The following is a 22,156-nucleotide window of genomic DNA, read 5'->3' as shown; positions in this document are numbered from 1 at the left end:
TGACGGAGAGAGATGTGAGGCTGATGTGAGGCTGTAACACTTGCTGCCCCCCTGCCCCCCTGCCCCCCTCGTCACTCCAGACTGTGGCCAGTGCACAGGCCCAGGCGGTGCAAGATGAGGCCAGGCAGCGAGCGCATCCTTTAACCAGAGGTAAAGGGGACTTCCGCTGCTGCCTCACCAGCTGTGATCAAGGTTCCCGTGCTGCGGACCCAGGCTCCAGCCTTGGATTTGCTGGGCAGCTTTTGGCTGGTCCTTCAACCTTGGTCCGTTTCTTAATCTGCCCAGACCTGCCTTGGCAAGTGCGTGTGACCGCTACGTTTGATGCATCACCCCTGTCATATATCTCTGTACCTCAGTCCTGTCTTCTTCTCAGTGCAGGCCACTGTCAGGGAGAGTATCAGGGATCACTCAGTTCTTGTGTTTCTTGTCTGTCTTCCACCCAGAATGTGAGTCCATGGTGGGGAGGTCTGCTTGATCCGGTGTGTCCATGTTGGTATTCTCAGCACACTCAGTGCCTGGCACAGAGTTTAGTTCAGTCGCTCAGTCGTGTCCAACTCTTTGTGACCCCATGAACTGCAGTACACCAGGCCTCCCTGTCCATCACCAACTCCCGGAGTTCACCCAAACCCATGTCCACTGAATCCGTGATGCCATCCAACCATCCCATCCTCTCTCGTCCTCTTCTCCTGCCCTCAATCTTTCCAGCATCAGGGTCTTTTCAAATGAGTCAGCTCTTCGCATCAGGTAGCCAAAGTACTGGAGTTTCAGCTTCAGCATCAGTCCTTCCAATGAATATTCAGGACTGATCTCCTTTAGGATGGACTGGTTTGATCTCCTTGCAGTCCAAGTTACTCTGAAGAGTTTTCTCCAACACCACAGTTCAAAAGCATCAATTCTTTGGTGCTCAGCTTTCTTTAGAGTCCAACTCTCACATCCATACATGACCACTGGAACAACTATAGTCTTGACTAGATGGACCTTTGTTGACAAAGTAATGTCTCTGCTTTTTAATATGCTGTCTAGGATGGTCATAACTTTCCTTCCAAGGAGTAAGTGTCTTTTAATTTCATGGCTGCAATCACCATCTGCAATGATTTTGGAGCCCAGAAAAATAAAGTCAGCCACTGTTTCCCCATCTATTTGCCATGAAGTAGGTGCACAGAGTAGGTGCTTAACAAATGTCTACGAAAGGACTAAAGGCCAGAGGGTGGCAGGCCTACTGTCCTAAGTCTGTGAGGTCAGGGCTACCACTATCCCCACCTTGAGCTCCTGGTCCGAGATGCGGCCTGAGGCCTGGAGCGTTCCTCCCCCTCAACCACCCAGCTCCTCCCACTCCCAGGACCTGGGTGTCCCACACCCACTGCCCTGAAGCCTTTTTCTCAGGCTTGCAACCACCCCAGCGCAGCTCCCTTCCCTGAGAACCTCTGTCATAAAGAAGGTGAGGCCCTGATCTGGCCTGTCTCCCCGCCCCCGGGCCTTCCTCACCCAAGGGAACCTTGGTTATAAATATGGGGGTCACGCCTTGCATGCGTATTAGGCACCTTTCATCTGGGGAGCTCCTGGCTGCGAGGAGGCTAATTAGCGGCTCTCTGGGAAGGGTGAGTAAGAGCTGACGTCGCACCCCGGGCAATGGCCAAGTAGGCAGCACGGGGCCTGGCCTGCCTTCGGAGAAGTGGGTGCGCCCTGCTCTCAGCCCACCCTCCCCCACTTCTCCTTGCTGCAGGAACTCTTCACAAGGGTCCCTTCTGTCTTAATAATAAAAGCCATCTTTTATTGAGTGCTTCCTATGTGCCCAGGGCTTACTAAGCCCCTCCTGTCTACTGAACGCACCCTCCTGTGCAAAGCACCAGGGGGCGATTGTGAAATGATAACAACCGGGGCTCTCATTATCAAACCTCACTCCTCGCCGGCAGCAATCCAGGACTACGTGTGTGACCTCATGTCATTCCTTCCTGAGAAGCCCTCAGTGTGCCACCTCACATGGAATAAGTGCTTGATAAGTGGTTAGCTATCACTGTTCATCTGCAGAACAACCTGGTGAGGTAAGGTACTATGTTATCCTCATTTCTCAAGTGAGGAAGCTGAGGCTCAGAGAGGTTGAGCCACTTGCTGGAGATCACACAGCGAGTCAGGAGCAGAGCCAATATTCGAACCGGACTGGTTTGACTCCGAAGCTGCAACAGATTTCTAGGTGCTCTTCTCTCCCTCCCCACAACCTGGAGGTGATTAGCCCCAAGGCCTGACTTGGCATAGTTGTAGTGTCACTGAGCAGAAACCTCTTCATCCATCCCTCCAGCCGTGGGCTGATGGGCTAGGCCTGGATCGAACACCTTGGAGACCATCTAACACAACTCATCTCCACCCCTATTTTTCCGATGAGAAAACTGGAGAGGGAAGTGACTGAGTAAGGTGACAGTCCTAATAAGAAGATACCTAGAGATTAAGCTTTAGGAATAGAGGCAGTGGCGTGGCTGGAGGTCACCTCACCCCTGCCCTCAAACTGGCACTGACACCACTTAAACAGTGCAGTGGTAAAGAATCCACTTGCATATGCAGGAGACACAAGAGATGTGGATTCGATCCCTGGGTTGGGAAGATCCCCTGGAGAAGGAAATGGCAACCCACTCCAGTATTCTTGCCTGGAGAATCCCATGGAAAAAGGAGCCTGGAGGGTTACAGTCCAAGGGGTCACAAAGACTCAGACATGAGTGAGCGACTGAGCATGCACACACACAACATCCTCACAGTAGAGTCCTCAGCCTCCCTTTGCCATCTTGTTCCCTGCCCCCCTTCCCCTCCAGGAGCTGCCCCAGGGATATGTGGGTGGGATGTGGGTTCAGGCAGCTGGCTAGGAACTGAGACTGGGGTCAGGGATGGGGTCCTCCATCTCCCTGCCCTGCAGGACAGTCCAGGGGGTAGGCCATGCCCCATGTGGCACACCTCATGTGTCACTGTAGTGACTCCAGAGCAGACACATAGATAATTAAAAATGCTCACTGGAGAAGTGGCTGTATCCTGTACCCACAGGAGGGAGGAGATAAAACGCCCAATGTGCAGGTGGATAGATGGTACACCACGTCTTCTTACCATTGCTCACCTGGATTCATCAAATGTGGCTCTCCTTCAGGTTTTGAGAAGCTCGCACAAATCTGGTTCAGGGAGCAGCAAGTTCATGGGCCAAGGGCACTTGGCTGAGGTTTCCGCTGGTGGGACAGGATTCATGGGCGCTGAGGAGGGTGGCTAATTGTCCAGCTTTCTCTGTATGTTGTCCCTTCTGAAGTGGATTTTGGGTACCAGATGTGTAGACCTGGGGACTCTGACCCTCTACATCCCCTCCCCCTCCATCATCCAGTTCCATCCTTCCAGCCTCTGCATCTCCATTTCCGTCTATAGCTTCTCACCTGCTCTGCCTGCTGCCTCGGGCTCTCTCCCACCTCCCTGACATCTCTTCCCCCCTCCTGTCGGCCTCAACTTAAGAGCTTCCTCAGAGAGGGGACAACAGCCTCCTCATCCCAACTCTGAGAGTTTTCCATGTATCTAAGTTCTTTGAGCAGCTTATTCTTTTCCTTCAGAGGAATTTGAACACTTTTCCAAAGGGAACCGTATTTATTTATGAGATTATCTGTTTAAACGAATCTGTCTCTTCTGTTAGAGGTGGACTCTGTGAGGTAGGAACTTGGTGATGGTCACTTCTTCGGTGCCCAACAGGGCATATTACACACCCAGTGAGTGAATCCTCATGACAGGAGGTGGAGAAGGAAATGGCAACCCACTCCAGTATTCTTTCCTGGAGAATCCCAGGGACAGAGGCGCCTGGTGGGCTGCCGTCAATGGGGTCGCACAGAGTCGGACACGACTGAAGCGACTTAGCAGTAGGACAGGAGGAGCCCCTGGGCCAGTGGTTCTATAAATGTCTCCCCAGGAGCCGCTCCCAGGAACTTGTTAGCAAGGAAATGCAGATTCCCTGACTTTGGGTATAGGACCTAGCAATCTGGGTTTGAAGCAACTGGGCACCCAGATTCAGTGGGCACGCAAGAGTTCAAGAACCACTGGCAGAAGCAAATGCCGTGCTGTTGGATCAGTGGCCATCGCGGCAAAGGGCCGCCTATAAAAGGCACTGGGGATGAGCAAGGCCACGTCTTCAAAAGCAGCAAGGGGCAGCCCTTTTCTAAGGAGGGCCGGCCGGCCGAGTGTCCGGGACCCCTGCCCCGGCCCGCCGTGCTGTTCGGAAGACGGCCACTGGAGGGCAGTGCGACCACGTGCATCGCGCCCCTGCCCTGCTGCAGGCGGGAGCAGACCGCGGAGGCCTTCCGGGAGGCGGCAGGAGCGGCTTCAGGCAAGAGACAAGAAATAAGGATCGCGGCCCAGGCTGCGGCCTCGGCTCACAGATCCCCCAGACGTTCTCAGAGGCCGAAAGGGCCCGGCTGGAGCGCGCCCCCGGCCCGGGTATCGCCGAGGGTGGGTGGGGGGACCTTCCTGCCTCACCCCCTCCAAGGCCAGGCCTGCTGCCTGGAAGGTTGGGAGTTTGGCTCGCTTGGGGCCTGGAGGGAGAGTTCAGCGGCCCCGAAAGTGCGGGACGCGCAGGGGAGGAGGCGCCGTCGGGCCGCGGAGGGCAGAGCCCCCGCCCGGGGAGGGCGGCGGGACCTTGACTGCCTCCCCAGAGGCAAAGGGCAGCCTTCCGCGTGACCCCCTCAGAAGTGCAAAACAAGGCGGCCATCTTGGCGGCGCCTTAACCCCCTCGTGGCCGTGGCGCCCGGCCCAGCCCGGCGCCGAGGGCACCTTGGCGGGTGGAAGCTGCGAGGCCACAGGGGGGACAGGACGGAGCAGGAATTTCCAAGACCTTGAAGAAAACCCTGGATCCTGGCAACTTCCCCCGGAGTGGTGGTGGTGTTTGGAAACCCCATCCCATATCCCATACAGCATTAGGAGTCCGAGCCTTTGTAAGTGAATTGGATTTGTTCCAGTCACTCCTTCCTTCTTTGCCCCTTATTCCAGGAGCAGAAAGCTAGAGGCAGCTCCCGGTGGTCGTCCTCAGGTGTCTGGGACTAGCCAGCGTCTGGCCCCCACCAGACAAGTGTATCTCACAGCATAAATGGCAGCTTCTTCACACGCAGGCCTGTCTCCAAGCCGAGCCAGGGACTGAAGCGGAATTGAGGTGGCCCGCTCCTTTCAGCTCCTCTCCACCGTGAGGACTTTAGCCGCTTTCTGAATGCCATTTAAGGAACCACAGGCCCTCCAGGCTCCGCCAGTCCCGAGGTCTTGTATCTGACCTGGTTCACGCATTGATAACTGTCATTTGAGTACTTTCAGCTCTTCGCGTATCCTTTCTTCTTAATAGCATCAGTTCGTCAAGATCCAGCGTAAATATAAGCTCCATCAGGAAGCCATCCTCCATTTCCCCCCTTCCTTTCCAGCAGAGACTGTCTTTTCCCTCCCTGCCCTCTGAGGTTCCAGTGGCCTCTGCTGTAGGCGCTCCTGTTTTCCTCTCTCCTCTCTGAACTGGGGGCACCGGGAGGGTAGGGACTGTGCAAGACTGACCAAGACTGTCCCCCTTGGTCTCTCCTATCGGTCATACAGGAAAGGGTTATTGCAAGAGTCAAGAAATTATTGAACGGCTTTGGTGTTGTAAACACATTTTCCAAATACTCTGAACCTTGAGCGAAGGAACATGTAATGGTGTTTTATTAAGCCCTGTGATGGAATCCTTTTGTGTTTAATTACTTTGTTATTTTTAGTGGAAACGCCAAAGTGCCATAGGAACAAAAACCATGGGTTGTAGCTGACCAAGAGGACTAACTAACCACTGAGCTCCAAGTGTTCTGTTGCTTCCTCTGTTGGCCTTGGGGTTGGAGCCTGTGACATGTGAAGGCTGGCCCCAAGGACCAGCGAAGGAAGGTCTGTGTATCTGACTGGGCTTGAGGCCGTGATTTCAGGCTGCCATCTCAGGATGAGACAGAAAAGAAAGTGCCTTGACAGTCTTGGAGAAGGTCGAGGCTAAAGGAAGAATCTTTTCTTTTTTCCTTTTAAAAGAAAAAGCCCAAGTGCCCCCACGAAAGACTCCAGAAAACCCCTTTCATGCCTCACCCACAGATAATTTGCTGAACACTCATTCAGGGGAAAACAAAGAGGTGGTTTTGTTTATTTATTTAAGAGGAAAAATAAATGAGCTGTGACAAAACAATTTGAAACCAGGCCCCTCCGAGACCTGGGCTTTCACTTCCTTGATGGGAAGTAAAACAGAGAATCGAATCCCCCTCCAAATAAAAGTGAAGTTAATAATCAGACAGCTCGAGCCCCGGCCACATCCTGTGTCAGCTCCCTCCCTCCCTTGGCTCACTGTTTATAGCTGCAGAGCCGCCCTCTGGAGCCCAGAGTCGACTTAACTCTTTCGTCTCCATCCTAGGGAAGCCCAACCCTGCTCTGAGGCTGGTAGGTTCCTCACACCCTCTCTGCAGGCCTGGCCTCCGCAAGGCTGGCTCTCCCCAGGCTTGCCCACGTGGGCCTGTCCTCCAGAGGGCTGCCAGCCTGCCTTTCAGCCTCTGGCTGATGAGTTTAACAAGCCCAGCTTCGATGTGAGTGATGTGTTCTGCTTGTCCTGCACAAAACCCAGAGTGGGCACAGGTGGGCTGCATTGGGTAAGCTCCCTGAGAGAGGAGCTGCCCTCTCTTAAGACACTAAACCGACTCCTGCTCTGGACTCAGGGCCTGTGCTTCCACAGCTTGGTGGTCTCCGTGAACTGCATCCTGCTGGGAAAAAGCACAGACCTTTGGGGCTTCTGGCTTGTGCAGAAAGCAGTGCTGTGCATGTGTCTGAGCTATTTTCTATGAAAACTTCAGGCTTTCTTCAAACGCCTTCCCTTGTTGTAGCCAGCCATTGTTGTAGGCAATGACCCAAGAGAGTCACTGTTACTCTTTTTACAGAGCGGGAGACTGAGGCGCAGAGGCGAAGTACCTTGCCCATTGTTACAGAGCTGGTAAACAGCAGAGGCAGGATTTGAACCCAGGCACTGGAGCTGTGAAGGGCTCACAACAGAGGCTGCTCTCTTCTCTGGAGCCAGGCGGGTTTCTGAGAGAGTAATCCCGTGAATTGCATTTCAAAGATCTCAGACTCCAAGGAGCTTTGTAAAACATTCAAACTTGCCTTGCGTCTCCTTTCTGTTTCCTTATTGGGATGAAGGTACAGAGAACATGCGGTGGGGTCCTGTGGACTGCGGAAGGAGAGGATGTGGGGGTTAGGATGGGACAAACCTTTCATCTGCTCGGCAGAAGGTTCTAGAGCAAGAATCCAAAGACTTGGTGTGGCTGCACTCTCAGCCCCCAGTCTACCTTCTGCTTTGATTGCCTCCCATGTCCCTGCCAGTTCTGTAGCCTGTGGGTCCCTCACCAACACCCTCTTCTGGCTGAAGCTTGTCTTGCAGGAAGCTACTCACCAGTTGCCTGGGGGCAAGTGGCAAAGACTCCTGAGCTGGCTGTGTGGGCCATATGGCCTCCCTGGGATTTCCTTCTCTGCATGCCCGGACTACTTAGATTTGTCTTGGAAGTGTGGCTGTTGCCAGGTCACCTTTGGTGGGTCCCTCCGACCCCTGGAGGGTGTGTGAGGCTGCCCCCTGGTGTCTGGAGGCCATCATGCCTGCTTAGAGCTCCGGAAGCTCCCTGTGGGGGCGCCACTGAGCATGGAGCCCCCGCACCCCTTGTCCCCCTTTTTGAGAGTGATCTGACTTGCCTCTGGGGAGGGAGGAGGCCAGCAGTGGCTCCTGTGTGACACCCAAAGGGGTCGACACTCGGCAGGATGCCTGGCTCCAAGTGGTCTCAGAGAATGTGTGGCTTGATTAACATTTAATTTATATGTTTAAGTGGAGCACCTACATATAAGAGTGCTCAAGATGGGGTGGCTCCCCCTTGGCCCTGATAGGCTGAAGGTCGACATTTGCCAGAACCCCCTCAATCAGACCCAGTCTCTATCAGTGCTAGGGCACTTTAGGACCATTCATCTCATTTACCCCACACCCTAGGAAATGGGGTACGTGTGATTCTTCCCACTTTCCAGTTGAAGAAAGTGAGGTCGGAATACTTGTCCACTCTGCTATCATGGGTGTCTGCTAAAAAATAATTTTCACTGGGTTCAAAAGCAGTGCAAAGGGACAATAATGAATGTTTTTTTCTCCAGGCTTGGAGGCCCTTGAGGGGCAGGACAGCACTCTCTTCAGCATGTTTGGGGCACTTTCCTCATCCTCGGGTGGTGGTCTCCCTGTCTGTTCTCCAGCCCTTCCCAGCTTCTGGCAGGCCTCCCTGCCTTATCTCTTGTCCAAGAGCACATGTCCTTAAGAAGTAAATATTGTGTTGCAAAAACCAGTAAGATGAGAATCCCTCATTGCACATTTTTTTCAGCTTTTATGAACTTAAAACATTATGCAAAATTTCAGACATATAAAGGAGCAGAGTGATATGCTGAACACCCACATACCCATCACCAACATCACCAATTCCTGGCCAAGTCTGTCCATTTATGTCACCATCTGCCTCCCCACATCCCATATAATTTTTAGAGAAGTCCAATGTATCAGGTCATAACACTTCATCTTTTAGTATTTCAGTATGTATCTCTTAAAAAAACAAACTCATTACACTTATGCTGTTCTTATTTCATTTAAAAATTAATAATACTGCCTAAATACTAGCAAGATTGATCTGCTCTTCACCTTTCTAGAACATTTTTTGAACTTTTTGCCTTTCTACTTAAAGAAAAAAAAAAGAAACATGTATTTTTCAGCATCGGGTGATATCCTGACAATGGCTCCTAAAAGGTTAGATTTCTGAATTTGGTCAGAAACGCCCAGTTATTAATTCTCGGAGGCCAGCAATCATTTCTAAAGCTTGTTCCCGCTACTGCCCTCTGCTTGGCCAGGGCTGTGCACGTAGTGGGGGCCGGGTCAGTGTGAGCTTCAGTCAAAGATGCACACAGGGAGGGTGGGGATGTGGTGCGTTGAGCTAATGCGGGAGGACTGGAGAGCAGCCCCCTGTGTCCTCCCACCCACACTCTGAGTGGCTGTCCTTGGCTTTCCATGCAGTGCTCCACCCGCCAGCTGCCGGGGCCTCCTAGGGGACCCTCTTCTCTCTCTTGCTCCAGATACTTGACTATTTTCCAGTGACTCCGTGGAACCCCACTTTGTGGGGCCTCCAGCCGTCTCGGGGTTGCCAATTTGCTGCTTAACGTACAGCAACAGTTGACAGGGTGGTTTCATGGTGGTTTCATGCCAAGCGTTTGCTCATCTGTCCTCACGGCAGCGCCAGAAGATGGGTATTGCTGTCACTGCCATTTCACAGCAGATAAGACTAGGGGAGGGCAGGTAAGTGCCTTGCTGGCCGAGGAAGTGGCTGTGCCAGGATTTGGACACGGTCACTCTGAATGTTGGGCGCTCTCCATTGCAACACTGGTTCTCAAACGTTAAGCCTTGTTTAGCAGACTTGTAGGCAACTTGGCCTAGTACGGGGCTTTTACCCTTTTGAGGACAAATTTTGACAAGTTGGGATCTGCAGTCACCATGCACTTTTCCTTGCAAAGTTCACATCTTCCAGAATAGATATAGCATGACTTATTATTATACACGCCCTTATTAGGAGATTAGCTCAGTTGAATGGAATACATTTTAGGTCATTCAGCCTCTAATTTCCTGGTTTGTCTTTTTCACGGTTAAATAATAGTTTGAGTCATAGATACAGGACTGTGACAGGTGTGAAGGTTAGGAGGGATGGGAAGAAGTTGGGTTGAGTAAGGCTAGACATTATCCTTTCTGTACATTTGGTCACATCTCTCAGTGTTTGATAGTCTGAAAAATGTGACTTTTGGAATGTACGGAATCAGGGTCGAATACTTAAGAATTCTTGGAGGGAGGAGGGCTGGTGCAGGCACAGTGTCCTTTACCCCAGTCAATCAGAGTTTAGCCTATGTGGCTTCCCCTTGGCTGAACTTTGCAGGAGCAGTTTTAGGTGGCCTTGTGAGGCTCAGTCCCAATCCACTGCGAGCCTGTCTCACCCACCGCGGACAGCCTGGGCATGAAAGCTGGGTGCTAAACTACATTCACTCACATTCTTGATTTTGCCTTAGTTTGCTTAAGCCTTTTCCCAACTCCTGCTGCTCTAGAGAAATGGAAGAGTGGGCAGAGGTGGGTTTGATTAATTAAGGGAAATGGAACAACCAAAGCAGACGCAGGGGAGAGGTGCCCTGGTGGACTCACAGGAGAAAGAGAAGCAACCGAAAGCTGAATCATGAGTCCAAACAGACAAGGGGAGAGGAAGCGGTGTCTGCTGTACGTGTTCAGGGGGTTTATGGACACTAGGCAGTGAGGCTGAACTTCCAAAAGCTGTCTGCCTACCATGGCAATGAAAAAGCTGCCGTTATCATTAGGTCTCCTTGGGAATGTCTAGAGAGGAATCTAATCATCTACATCGTTACCAAAAGTTGCATTTGCTGGGGCTCCTCCAGCTTTTGCCTCAGTTGGGTATGCCAATATTCCATGAACTCCTGCTCGTCCAGGAATGGTGTGCTGGTGGGTTGGGTTTGCCCCCGTGTGCAGAGAGGTGCCTGGAAGATGCAAAGCTATAACCCAGCTCCATCATATGCTTCTCCTGCTCAGATCCTCCGGTGAGTCCTCCATGGAGGCACCACAATGAAAGCCACCAGAATTTGCAGTGAACTAGACTGGCTTTCAGCCTTGCTCCAGGAAGATTGGCCCTCACTCTGCGAGAGACCAATGGTAGGAGTGAGTTGGGAGAACTGTAGGAAAAACAAGGGCAAGAAGGAAAGCTTGCTTGTCTAGAACTGTCCTTGTTCAATGTTTGGAAGAGTCTGTAATCCATAAAAAACATTAAGGCTCAGAACATTCCTGAGTGTGGTTGGTTGAGGGTCAAAACAGTTGTTTTAAATCCACTGCTGCTCCTTTTTCTCTCCTGGGTCTGTATTTCTTGTTTTTTTGGTGTTGTTTGCTTTCACATTCTTCTCTCTTCAGAATATTCACATCTCCCCCACCCCACCCCCTTCTTTTTCATTCTCAATTCCCCTTCCCACCCCACTCTGCCTTCTTCGCATAATTTTTCTTTTCTTTTGGCCTTCCTTGTTCTACATCTGGATTCCCGGATGGTTTATTTTGTCTGTTTCCTGAATTTCCCTCCTCTCCCATTTTTTTTTAGTTTTGTTGTTGTTGATGTTCTTGTTTCTCTTTCTTCAGCTTCAGTTCTTTCCCCCAAAGCTTTCCTTGGGCCACACAGGCTTTTATTCTTGTTCATCTGTTTAAGCCGTGCTGGCAAGGAGGAGGCCACAGCCGGCAGGCAGGGCCACAGTGGCAGAAGAGGACCTGGGAGTCTGAGGATTCTCCCCCAGCTCCGGTGTCCTTGGAAGGCGGGCTTCCTTCTGGAGAGGGGGCTGGGCTTCTGCTGCTCCCCCCCCCCCCCCCCCCCCCCCCCCCGGGAGGCTGGACGTTGCCTGCCAGGCCCCGGCTGAAGGTTGGGGGCAGATGGTGTGTCCTCCACGGTGTGTGGGCCGGGGCCCCATCTCACAGGGCAGCGATGGAATCAGCCCTTCTCGGTGGACAGGTGGAAGACTCATCAGGTTCCACCCAGAAAGGCTGAGGCTCGGGGGAGGTGCCCCAGAGGGGAATGTATCACTTGCAAAGCTCTGTGCTGTGGGTGGGAGGACCTGCTGCGTGGGGGCTGCCTCTCAGGGGGAGTCTAGGTATCCTGTGACCCTGGGTCCCTGGTCAAAGCTGGCCTGAGCATCTGGAGCTGCCTACGGGGAGACTGAGGCAGTTCTCCGGTGAAAAGTCCTTCCTTCCCACTCCCTCCCCCATCCCGGCCAGTGGGCCTTTTGAGGGCCCAGGAAGAATGCAAGAAGAGGCTGATAACCGCGAGGTGTCTTTAAAGGCTCTTAGCCACTGGGAGCCGCACAGAGCCCATCTGTAGGAGGCCCTGAGGGTCAGGTCTGGTACCGAGAGAAGCAGGTGGCACTTCTCGATGGGTGAGGTGGCAGAGAAATCCTAGAAGTCACAGCCGCACCCCTCCTTGTCTGGAGTTGGGGGCGGGGAGCGGGGGTGAGGAGCGCTGGCCCCTGCTCCCCAGCTGTCTGAGGCAAATCAACTGGAGTCCATCTGGCTGTCCTCCCCGGCCCAGGCTGGCGTCCCACCCTGGGCCATCAATGCTGCTGGGTGCTGGCTGAGTCCTCGGCGGAGGGGCAGATGCCTCAGTGCTCTGCCTGGGGCACCACGGCAGCTGGGCTGCACCCTGGGGCAACGGGGCCCAAGAGCACCAGGTGCTCTGGTGTGCTGCCTGCTCCGAGGCCCTGTGGGGATGGAGGCCACTTGCTTCTCTGGAAGTGCCATCAAGAGCCCCTCGCCTTCTCCCTCTGCTTACTTGCCAGGTCCCATCTATCCTCCTCCCTCATCAGTGCACAAGGTTCGCTGCCACTTTAGGAAAGACTGTTGATCATACAGAATCTTGAGAGAAATTTTCACTTGTTTTACATTTTGCTTATCCTTTACTTATGTCTTCTAAGCCTCCAGTCCTAGAGTCCAGCTCTTGGGTCTAGCTAGCATCCCTCAAGACCCTGGAACCAGGAGCCGCCCACCAACCCCCCGGCCCCAAGGCCCTGACTCTTGGGCCCCATGGACTTGGTTCATCTCTGGTTCAAGGCAGAGCCTCCCTCCTCCCCAGCATAGAAGGTCAACCTAGACAGGAGGGTTGACGAGGGGACAGATGATGAATTTTCTTCCAAGTTCTCCCTTCCACTCTGGGGGAGGACCCGGCCTCTTTGATGTAGGAATTTGGGTGGGGATTAGGATCCAGCAGCCTCTTGCCCTTCCCACCTGAGCCCAAAGCACACGCTCGTTCAATCTGCGGTCTCAGTGCCGCCTCGTTCCTGCCACCTCCCTCTGCTTTCCCCCTTCCCACGCACCACGTTGTATAAATATTTACACCCCCGGGCTGGCAGGAATCTTTCTCCAGCTGCTTCCCCGGTCTCTGGGAGAGCTTGTTCTCTTACTGAACAGCTGCAGCAGATCTGGTTGCCTTTGGTCAGACAAGGGCAGGCCCTGGTTTGGGGGCCTTGCGGGCCCCCTCTGGGGTGGAGGGTGCAGTTGGCGGGAGAAACTCAACTGTAAAGAAGTCACAGGCTGTGGCAAAGGTCCATGCTCTCCTCTGCCGGCTGCCTCCGTGGCGACCCTCCAAGAGCTGTCTTGATCCCTGCTCTGGCTGGGGTTGTGGGTCCTGCTTCTCCAAGAAACAGCTCCCCAGGGTGGGGTCTGCCCCTCTCTGGGCTGGGTGTGCTGAGGAGGGCTGGAGAGCAATGCCGAAGCCAGCTGGCTGGTGCTAGGACAAAACGGGAACTTGAGTGTACTTGTAAGCACTTTACACTTTGCAAGTCGGTGCTATACCCATGATCCTCCCCCTGAAGCAGATTCCCTGGCTGAGTGCTGGAGAATCTTCATATGGGGCTTCTCCCCATCTCCTGCCCCAGGCCACCTTACTTCCCACCAATAATACCCCGGGGGCTGTGGAGCGGAGGGGACAGATGCCTCTTCCCCCGTCTTCCTTGGTGACCCAGGAAGCAGGAGTCTGCCAGAGAATCAAGCTGCCATTTGTTGGGTTCCCACGGGCCGGGCGCTGTGCGAGGTACTTCCCCAGAGTCTCATGTAATTATTCAAGCCTTGAGCCCAGCAGATTTTTCAGCTTCCTTGTGTGTGTTTCTTCTTCCTGCCCGCAGACAGCCGTGGCCGCGTAGCAGTGAGCTCCCAGACACAGTGCCCTGTCTTTCCCGGGCGCTTTCTCAGGTCCTGGGGAGCCTCCAGGGGCCAACCAGCGGACACTCATCTCTCGCCTGCAGCGAGGGCAGGTCACCTGCCGCAGCCTCCCTCCGCACCTCGGTTTCCCCCACACTTGTGGGAGGTAACTAACCTGCTCCCCATAGAGCATCCTAAACGCAGGGCAAGAACAGGTTTTAAAAAGCAACAGGGTGGTGTCATTTAACTCCTTTTTCTGTGTATGGCGGGGAGGTGGTGTGTGTGACAGAAGAGACTGTTCAGGTATCAGGTACGAAGAAGCACATGTGCTGAGGGAGCCTGAGGAGAAGGAAAATGGGGATAAACAGGCCTGGATCTCGCCAAGGGGTCGAGCCACTGGGAAGGCGGGTGTGTGAATGGGGAGGGGTTCCTGATGGGGGCCAGAGACAGAGGCCCCAGTCTCCTCCTGCACTCATACTTGTGCCAGAAAGCAAACAGGTAGATTCGGTCTGTCTCTCTCGGAGCTCAGACTCCTCCTGGGCCTGAGAGGAAAGCTGCTGTCAAAAGGTAAAAAGGCCTGGCCCAGCGCTTGGTACCCAGCGGGCAGCGGGCCATCCCAAGGTGAGGCAGGGGAGGGGTGGGCTGGGTTTGGGCAGCCAGGGAACACACAGGGCAGGAAAGTAGGAAACCACAGCTCAGAGCCGCGCAGCTGGGAGATATTCCTGTTGCTGCCTGCCTCCCCGCCCCCCAAAGGTAAAACAAAACCCAAATAAAAGTCTGACCCGGCAGATATTAATACTCCAGAGCCAGGGCTGGTGTGCAAGCAGCCGCCCCCCTCTTCCCCCTTCTGTTTCTATAAGCGGCTGAAATAAATTTAGCGAAACAACCCCACCCGTCTGAGGGCCTAAGATTTCAGAGCAGTGGGACTCTTCCCCCTGAAAGCCCCTGTTTTTCAGAGCTGAGAGCTTTTTGTTTAAATTCCCTTTGAAAATGGAATGCGCTCGATCTAAAATAATTATTTTACTGCAGTCATCTATTCCTCACAGATAAATACTTTGACACAGCACGGCTTGCTAGAAAGCTGATCTGCAGATGCTGTACAGCTTAAAATAGTCAACTCCACGGGGCCACTGCCTGGTTGGATCTGTTGGGATATTTACTGTAACGTTATTCTTCGCGACGTCTGCGAGTGTTCAGCCGAGTCCCTCTGTTGTCTGTCACGGGACAGTGGTTACGGCTAGCTAGGTTACCAAAGCAGAGAATTACTTATTTAAGGCCTACTGTGCGCTAGGCACTGGGCCAGGTACTGGCAGTTGAGTTGAGAGCAGAAAGAGCCTGCTTATGGAGCAAACTGGTGGGAAGAGAGATGTCAAAAAGTAAGATGACTACAAAAGCCTGGCAACTAATATCGTACTTAATAGTGAAAGATTAAACACCTTCCCTTAAGATTGGAGTCCAGATGAGCGTGTCCAGTCTCACCACACCTATTCAACATCATAGTGTAAGTCCTAGACAGGGCAATAGCACAAGAAAAAGAAATATAATGCATATAATTGGAAAGGAAGAAGTCACACTATTCCCATTCATAGACAACATGATTTTCTATATTAAAAAAGAAAATCCAAAACAAAACTCAAGGAATTCACCAAAAAACCGTCTGAAAACTAAAGGAGGACTTCCCTGGTGGTACAGTGAAGAAGAATCTGCCTGCAACTGTAGGGGATGAGGGTTCAATCCCTGGTCCAGGAAGACCCCACTTACCCTCAGAGCAACTCAGCCCGTGTGCCGCAATGACTGAGCCCATGTGCTAGAACTACTGAAGCCTGTTTGCCCCTAGAGCTTGTGCTCCTCAACAAGAGAAGCCACCATGATAAGAAGCCTATGCACTGCAAGGAAGAGTAGCCTCCATTTGCTGCAACTAGAGAAAGCCCACGCAGAGCAATGAAGACCCAACACAGCAAATAAAATAAATTAAAAACAAACTAAAATGACTCTCGCAAGGTCACAGGATGCAAGATAAATATACAAAAGTCAACTGTATTTCTATAAAATAGTAATGAGAAATTGAAAACAAATTAAGAAAAAAATTATAATATAGTTGGCCCCTGAACAACACTGGTTTGAACTGCACAAGTCCACTTATTTTTTTCAAAAGTAAATGCAACAGTACTACATGATCCAAGGTTGGTTAAAACCGCAGATGCAGAACTGTGGCTGTGAGAAACTGTACATATTCTTGAGAGCCAATTATAAGTTCTAAATGGAGCTTTGCCTGTGAGAAAGGTTGGTGCCCCTAACCCTGGCACTGTTCAAGTGTCAACTATAGTTCCCCCCCAAAAAGGGAAATATTAGATATAAATCTAACAAAATATACATAAAATCTTGTGTTAAAAACTACAAAACACTGAATAAAGATATTGAAGAAGATCTAAATAAATAGACATATCATGTTCATGAATTAAAAGACACAATAGTAAAGAAGTAAAGATATAGTTCTTCCTGAAACTGATCTATGGACTTAATACAATTCCAATATAAAATCCCAGTAGGATTTTTTTTTTTTTTTTTTTTTTAGTTACAGACAAGCTGAATCTGAAATTTACATGAAAGGGCAGCAAAAGAACTAGAACAGCTAAAACAATTTGGAAAATTAAGAATAAAGTTGGAGGAATTATATAACCTGATTTTAAGACTTACTAATGGGCTTCCCAGGTGGCACAGTGGTAAAGAATCTGCCTGCCAATGCAGGAGATGAAAGAAAGGTGGGTTTGATTCCTGGGTCAGGAGGATTCCCTGGTGTAGGAAATGGCAACCCTCTCCTGTATTCTTGCCTGAAAAATTCCATGGACAGAGGAGCCTGGTGGGCTACAGTCCAGGGAGTCATAAAGAGTTGAACAGGGCTGAGCACACACACACAGTTACAATAATCAAGACTGTGGAATTGGCAAAGAAATGAAACACACAGATCAACAGAACAGAATAAAGAGCAATTCAGTAGAAAAATTCAATACAACATACAAATACAAAAATGATTTTTTGTATACAAAAAAATATACAATTATAATACAAAAATGATACTCTTTTCAATAAAGAATGTTGCGATTAGACTTCCAGAGGCAAAAAAAAAAAAAAATTAACTTCAACCTAAATCTATTTTCTATAAAAATTAACACCAATGGATCTCAGTGTAAAACACACAACTATAAAATTATTAGAAGAAAATAGAAAATCTTAATGACCTAAGGCTAGGTAAAGAGTCCTTAGATGGGTCACCAAAAAGCATGATTCATAAAACATAAAATTGATAAGTTAGACACCATCAAAATTAAAAACTTTGGCTCTGTGAAAGATACTTTGTTCAGAGAATGAAAAGATAAAATACAGACTGCAGAAAATATTTGCAAATCACTTATTTGACAAAAGCCTATATTCAGAATCTCTAAAGAACTCTCAAAACTCAACAGTAAGAAAACAAACAACTGGATTAAAAAATAGGTGAAAGATTTGAACAGACGGGCATACACGTGGTAAATAAGCATATGAAAAGTTGTTTAAAATCATTACCTGTTAGAGAAATGTAAATTAAAACCACAGTGAGATACCACTACACAACTGTTAGAGTGATAAAAATAAAAAATACTGACAATTATAAGTGCTGCTAAGGATACAGAGCAAACTGCGTGTGTGCTCAGTCGTGTCAGACTCTTTGTGGCCCCGTGGACAGCAGCCCGCCAGGCTTCTCTATCCATGGAATTTTCCAGGCAAGAGTGTTGGAGTGGGTTGCCATTTCCTACTCCAGGGGATCTTCCTGACACAGGGATCAGACCCACATCTCTTGCGTCTCCTGTGCTGGCAGGCAGGTTCTTTACCACTGAGCCACCTGGAAACTCATAAATTGCTGTGAAAGGTGCAAAATGGTATACTCACTCTCAAGTAAGGTTTGCCTTTTTGTTTTTTAAACTTTAACATACACTTACTATGTGATCCAGTAATCCCACTCCTACTTATTTACCCTCAAGAAATAAGAATTTATGTTGACACAAAAATCTATACACAGTGTTTACTGGCCCCAAACTGGAAATAATCCAGTGACTTTTAACAGGTGAATAAACCAGTGGTGGTAGACCCATACAGTGAAATACTATTCTTCATTTAAAAGGAATGAACTATTGATACGTGTAACAACATGGATAAGTCTCAAAGGCAATATGCTCTGTGAAATCATATAGACTGTATGATTTTAGCTATATGGCATTCTAGAAAAGACGAAATGACACTATAGACAACAGATCGGTGCTTGCCAGAGTAAGGGATGGGGGAGGGTCTGACCACAAAGAGGAGAGTGCGTGGCAACCCACTCCAGTATTCGTGCCTAGAGAATCCATGGACAGAGGAGCCTGGCTGGCTACACTCTACAGGGTCACAGTTAGACACACGGAAGCAACTTAGCACAGTACAGCTGACCACAAGGGGAGAGCATGATGGAGTACTGGGGGGAATAATAGAACTGTTCTGTTTCCCAGTTGAAGTGGTGGATACATAAATCTACTCACACGTTAAAAATCCATAGAATTGTATCCCAAATAAAGGTCAATTTTACTATATTTTAAATAGTAAAGTTACAGGAATGTACAAATACAAATTGAAACAACAACTTGGGAGGAAATCAATATTCCTTGAAGATAGAAGAGAGAAGATAGACACATTGCCTTGATGGGGGAGAGGGTGCCAAGAATGGTTGAGGAAGTGATGCTTGAGCTGGGTTCTAAAGAAAGATGGAGAATTTACTTGGGTCAAAGGAAGGTCAATTGAGATGGAAGAAATTGAATGTGTCAAGGCCCTGGGGCAGGAGGAAGGATGGCTCATTTTCATCTGAAACAGACCGGAGCACAGGGAGTGCCTTGGAGCGATGGGAGAGATGGTGGTGGGGAGGGGCGGGAGCATGAAAGTCCAGAACCGAGCAGTAAGAGTCTGATTATGCTAGATTATGGGTTTGGTTTTGACTCTACATGGGATGAGTAGTGAAGGGTTTTAGGCAACTGTATAACACAAGATCCTGAAGAAGGGGATGGCTACCCATTCTAGTATTCTTGTCTGGGAAATCCCATGGACCAAGGAGCCTGGCAGGCCACAGTCCATGGGGTCTCACAGAGTCGGACAGGACTGAGCAACTAACACACATGAAACACCAGATCAGATCTAGGTTTTGAAAAAAAAATTACTTGGGCTGCCCAAAGGAGAGGGTTTTGGGAGCACACAGGAATCATAGAATTGGAAAGGACCTCTCAAACAGAATTTCTCAATCTTGGTACTATTGACATTTTGGGTTAGATAATTTTTTGTTGGGGGGGGTGTGGTTAAGGGGGGAGCCTGGGGGTGGGGTGGGGTTGGCCTGTGCATCGCAGGATGTTCAGCAGCATCCTCGGTCTCAACCTACCAGATTCTGGTAGCACTGACCTTCCCTCCTCCAGTTGTAACAGCCAAAATCATCTCTAGACATTGCCAAATATTCACTGGGGGTGTATCAACCCCGGTTGAGAACCGTCGCTCTAAAACAACCAGATAAAATATTTCTGTCTTAACAATAGAATCATCTAGGGAGCTTAGAAAATACAAATACTGGCCTTCACCCCAGACCAACTGAAGCAGAATCTTTGGAGGTGGGGTGGGGCCTGATGCCCAGCATTATTTTTTTTTCCCAGCATTATTTTAAAAGCTTCCCAGATGATTGTGCTCAGAGTAATGTTTGGGTACCACCAGCCTAGTCCCCACTCTCCATCTATACCTCAGAAGACTGAGCCCAGATTAGAGAAATGACCCCCTGAACCGGAGGCAGAGGAGCTCCAGAATCCCTAACTCCTGGACCAGTACTCATGCCACTGAAACCTGTTGCCTCTGAACAGCTGCATAGAACATGCCCTGGGCAAACTGTGGAAGCCCAGCCTCCCTGAGTTACCAGCGCTGGCTTTCTGAACATTCCAGTGTTAAGGCTGTCATCCCCTCTTCCTGCAAAGCCCAGGCCCTCCCTCCCTTCCTGCCATCCCTGGAACCTCTGCCCCTTCCTTCTTCTGCTCCTGCTGCTAGATTCATGGTGACCAGAGTCTGAATGGACTCAACAGCAAGGGTCAGGTGCAAACTGAAAACATTTACTGACCACCTACGCAGGATCTATTCAAGAGCTGCAGGAAGTAGAGAAGCCCTGGCCCTTAGGAGTTCAGTCTACGGGGAGTAAACAGGTAATTTCCATAAAATGCTGCAGGCTACAACGGCACCACTAGGAGAGAGGTATTTTGCCTGCTGGGGAGCTGCCTGAAACCCCAGCAAAAGGAAGCCCCAGGAAGGGGTGTACAGCAACCATCAGCAACTGTTAGCAGCTTGGAGTGGCTGAAGGGCAAATGGCTCTCAGGGGTTAGCACTGTCGGGAAAGGGCTACACCTTCCTGATCATCCCAGAGGCGAAGTGACCTGCTCGAGGTTGTGCAACTGGTAAGCAGCTGGCAGAGTTGGGCTTCCCATCAAAGTATAGGTGGCTCAAAACTCATGGGCTATCCTGTGTCTCAAGGCAGGTGACCCACGCAAGGAAAGAGGGGTTATATAGCTGTGGGTTAGCCTGGGAACTTAATGGAATGATGGGACATTTCTGCAGGAAACGTGTTAAAACTGACCCAAGAAGTAGGTTTAGATATCCCGCTGCCAGGCAATGAGACTCCCTAAGGCTGTGGTAGCCCTGGGGTTGGATTCCCAGTCCTACCAGGAGGTGGTGGGCGCCCTGAGCTGTACCCCAAAGGCTCCCAACACTGTGCAGAGTTGCATTTACAGCAGACCCTCAAGTGCTCTCTTTTGAAGCCTCTGCCTGGTTCATGGGATACTGGCAGCTGAGCTGTGGCCACTAAGCAATGAGGTTGCTTGAGGATGTTGAGAGAAAGAAGAATCTGACTTTTATTGGATATCAACAGGGCGGAGTGATCTAGTTTTCAGAAATACCTGTGACAACAACCCGGTACTTTTTAGTTGGGCAGCAGATCCCGATCACCTCATCCTGACTCACCTTGCTCTTTCCCAGGCTCTGGGGTCAGTGTCCTCTGCCCCTTTCCAGGTGTCCAGGCCTGCTTTGTCCAAGCCTGGGGCCTGGGGGTGGGGGTGGGGGTCAGAGAGTGATCCAGATCAAAGCTGTCAGCTGATCATTTTATGGAAGAATCTATATTGAAGAATCCTTTGCAAAGTGAATACTTCCTAAATTTGTTTTATGCTTTAATAAGACACCAAGAATGGTTTAATTTACACACAGTGGCTGGGCATATACAAGGGTACAGCTAGGCATAAGACTAGACACTTTACTTGCCAATTTAAGGCGGAATTGTTATCCCTATTTTAGAGGCTTTGGTCAATGTCTTGAAAAAAGGTTAGGAAGTGGCAGAGCCAAGATTTGGATTCCGAACCGCCCAAACTTCAAACCCCTGGACCACTGATTCTTACACCGTGGTGTCTGAGTCACTAACATGAAATTTACAAAGAATGCAGATTCCTGGTCCCATCCCAGAGTAATTGATTCACTGGGCCTGGAACCAAGGCCGGGGAACCTTCATTCCACACGAGAATCTGAACCAGGTAACTCTGCAACAGCACTTGTCCCTTCTTCCCTTTCTCTAATCCAGGAACCTAGCTGATGTCCTAGGGTCTCAGGTAGCAGAGGTTGCGAGGGAAGCGCGGGGTCGGATCTGAGAATTTGGGCTTTTTTTTTTTTTTGCAAATGACTTGAAGCTGGGGAAGAAGCGCAACATCGCAGCAGCCCAGCGCCCCACACTCTCACCTGCCTCGAGGTGCGCCCAGACTGGCCTTAGGAGTTTGTCCGTCGCGCTTCCCTAATTCTGAGGACTTTCATTTTCCTCTTTTCGTAAAACCTAAAACCCCCAAGCCGAAAATACCTGGCTAGCCCCTCCTCGCATAGGCGACTGGCTCCGTGTGAGCGGGTAGGGCCCGGATGTCGGGCCCGGGACGGCAAACCTGGCCCGTCGCCTCCCGGTCGGAAAAGGTAGTGCAGGTGACTGGGCGGCCGCTCTGGGCCGGGCGCGGGCGAGGAACCCGAGGGCTGAGCTCAGGCGGCGGAGGAGGGCAGCGCATGGCTCGCGTCGGGCTTCCGGCCCGGGTCGCGGATGGCTGCCGTTCCCCCTACACCCGGCACCTGCCCAGCACGTCCGGGGCGCGGGGTCGAGGGGGCGCGCAGGCCAGCTCTGTCCCTCCTCCGCCCGGCGGGACGCTGCTCTCCAGTCCGCCGCGGCGCGGATGCCAGGTCAGCGAAGAGTTAAGGAGGCCGGCTCCCTCACCCTTGGAAAGTCCCCGAAATGACGTTGCAACCCGACAATTAAAAAAAAGTTTAATTATAGAGACAGGC

At 50.7% G+C, this 22,156-nt stretch overlaps 2 long non-coding RNA genes across 2 annotated transcripts; one reads left to right on the top strand and one right to left on the bottom strand.

The window, feature by feature from the left end:
* Positions 1 to 4,478: 4,478 nt before the first annotated feature.
* On the top strand, positions 4,479 to 5,688 carry LOC139035666 (uncharacterized). Its single transcript, XR_011488351.1, has 2 exons — positions 4,479 to 4,863; positions 4,996 to 5,688. It is a non-coding gene; the product is annotated as an uncharacterized lncRNA (long non-coding RNA).
* A 421-nt stretch (positions 5,689 to 6,109) lies between these two features.
* On the bottom strand, positions 6,110 to 22,026 carry LOC139035667 (uncharacterized). Its single transcript, XR_011488352.1, has 2 exons — positions 21,690 to 22,026; positions 6,110 to 7,207 (listed from the first exon to the last, which is right to left on the bottom strand). It is a non-coding gene; the product is annotated as an uncharacterized lncRNA (long non-coding RNA).
* Between the last annotated feature and the right edge of the window lie 130 nt (positions 22,027 to 22,156).

The sequence above is a fragment of the Odocoileus virginianus genome, chromosome 6, assembly GCF_023699985.2.
Source record: "Odocoileus virginianus isolate 20LAN1187 ecotype Illinois chromosome 6, Ovbor_1.2, whole genome shotgun sequence".
Lineage (NCBI taxonomy): Eukaryota > Metazoa > Chordata > Mammalia > Artiodactyla > Cervidae > Odocoileus > Odocoileus virginianus.
This window is presented reverse-complemented; position numbering and strand designations above follow the sequence as displayed.